Source organism: Austrofundulus limnaeus, unplaced genomic scaffold, assembly GCF_001266775.1.
Source record: "Austrofundulus limnaeus strain Quisiro unplaced genomic scaffold, Austrofundulus_limnaeus-1.0 Scaffold328, whole genome shotgun sequence".
NCBI lineage: Eukaryota > Metazoa > Chordata > Actinopteri > Cyprinodontiformes > Rivulidae > Austrofundulus > Austrofundulus limnaeus.
The window spans coordinates 294,002-296,779 of record NW_013952730.1 but is presented as its reverse complement, the minus strand read 5'-3'; positions in this window follow the sequence as shown (position 1 = coordinate 296,779).

Here is a 2,778-nt window from a genome sequence, read left to right as displayed (position 1 = left end):
AAACAAAGTTTCTAATTTAAAAAAAGAAGGTTAATGCATTTCGCTCATCATGTTGTGAGCCAAGGTTTTACATCTCATTTGTAGGGCTGTTAGGGCTCAGAGTATGTTAGGGATGACTCTAATCTACTGCCACATCAAATTTCACCTGAACACAAGTAAAAAGAATTGAAATATGTCCGTTTTTGTATTTGCTTAGTTAGTTTAGCTGCAGGTTTAACCAGGCTGACTCAGGTGTTAATCAGTTGCCCATCTAATCCAGTGACACTGAGAATTTTATAAAAGTTGTATATGTTGTTTATTTTTTTTTTAAGAAGGGACAATGCATATTACAGAAAATGCCAGAATTAGCTAGGGAGCCTAGTTTTCATCTAGGTTAGAAAAATCTGTCCAGTTTTAAAGAAACAGTAAACTTAATCCCAAATTCATGAAATATTTTGCTAAAACACACATTTACACACTTATATTAAAAAAGTTTATTATTGCAACAGGTTTTTTTTTTTAAAAAATTACCTCAATTTAAGGGGAGGATTTTGTAGCAGAGGATAAAATGTCAAAAGGATGGCAAAGAAATAAAATACACACAAAATATTGTAGTTAAATCTGTTGTTTTGGTTAAATAATTGTTTAAAAATCACACAATCTTGGGTTTGCAGTAAAATAAAACTGTTTTGGGGAAATCTGTTATGTCATCAAAGATCATGAATTTAGTGGTTGTTAAAGATGCATGATGTATCAGCATTAGCATCAGTATCGGTCGATTTTGGTAATTTTTTAGAATATTAGTAGTCTGATGAAGCTGGGACAATATTAACTTTTGATATTGATTTCATGCTTGTTGTAGTTTGTGTTTCTGGAGKGGGGATGGTTGGTCGAGTGGTATCTGTTTGATCATGATAGTGTTAGTGACACTGCACAACCAAAAATCACTGAAGTAGAGCCATGTCAGCAGTCTGGTCAATTTTTATGGTATAAAAAAAAGACACAAGTATGTTTGTGTGTATATGTTTATAAACAGTTTGTGTGTTTGTGTAATATCAGTTATCGGCCATGACACCTATAGTAATATCGAATTTCGATATTGGCTGAAATGTTCATATCGGTGCATCCCTATCAGTTATAAAACGATACAGTGCTGCTCTATAAAAAGCTGGTTGTATAAATGTTTCTCTCCATGTGAGCAACATGTGAATTTAATGAACAGCAGAACAAACCGAAGTAGAAAGCAACATTTGAACCATCTGAAGCTGCCTGAAGCGACAACACAAGTGAGTTCAGTCTGATCTTCATCATATCGGCTGCTGGCTCTGCTGACCAGTGGCTCCTGAAGATTATMGCTCTGGACTTGTGTAAAACTATAAAAACAGTTCAATAAACTGAGCCCTCGGGAGCTGGGATAGAAACTGATCGTACAACAGAGTGAAGCTGAAACAGCAAAGCAACAGAGATAAATCAAAAACACTCATTATTCCAACACACCTTCTCTGGATTATTTCAGTCAACTTAGTTTAAATTAGGATGATAAAAGCAATCAGCTGTGAATTTCAAACATGGACAACCAGGAGGCCGACTGCTGGAGAAACATATTTTTAATTAGGAAAAGTTTGACGTTAGTTTTAACTTTTACTGGAAGTCTGTGAACAAAACCTGTCTGCAGCTGATAGAAGAATATGTTGAGCACAGAACCTTGAACATTACAACTGCGAACTATTTCACTAAGATTGTATGTGAAAGACSAACACAAAGTAGTTCATGTTTCAGTAAAATGTTTTTTTCAAAGGTTTTCCAGAGATCTAAGCAGATCTTCCTCACTGTGAAACACGGTGGTGGCAGCATCATGCTGTGGGGATGCTGGTCTTTAGCAGGGACAGTAAAGCTGGTCCGTGTTGATGGAGCTTCAGGGCAATCCTGGAAAATAAAAACCTRTTGGAGGCTCAGCTTCGAGCAGGGCGACGAGCTGAAACGGTCAGAGGAGTGTCTCAAATCAAAACATATCCATGTGTCACAGTCCAGACCTACTCTCTGACCCGTCTGAGCCTGACATGGTTCTGATATCAGCTTTGACTGAGTGAAGCAGATGGGTCARGTTTGGACCCAGTTCAACAAACACCTACTAATTAAAAATAAATGTATATGCTATACATCTTTAGAATTTTAAATGTTTGTCTCAGAGGAAACACGTTTTTAACAGATCTGCATTTAGTTTCACCAGCTTTAAAAATAAATCAAATATTGTGAAAAATACCACTTTTATAAAAGAATACATGTTTTATTTTGGGTGATGAGTATGTTGTTAATTTACTCATGATTAAACTGATCTTTTAAAGTAAGGGAGGGGCTGTCACACGTTTGAACTTTTATGTTATAGAAGGATTGAGATCTTTGAGAGTTTTTGGATCGAGCAGCTGAAGAAACCAGAAAAAGGCAGATGATGGCAAAAAAGTTCAGCCTTTTTTTGTTTTTGATTAATTTGAGCTCTAATCTCCTTCATCTTCCCTCTCCATCAGACAACTCAAGTCCTGCCTGAGCAGTGACACAAACCATTTATGTCTACTCTTACTACTTGGTTTATTATTGTCTTTATTTTAATTTTATGTGTTGATCACAGTCAGAGCTTAGTTTTCCTTTGACGTGGACAAAACACTGACTGATCAGAAATGGTTTGTTTTAAACTGGGACTTAAAAGTATTAAAAAAAACAGGGGTAAATTTATTTAAATAAAAACCTAAAATTAGGACCAGGTGGCATTTTCATTTTTATTTTTTATTTATTTATTTATTT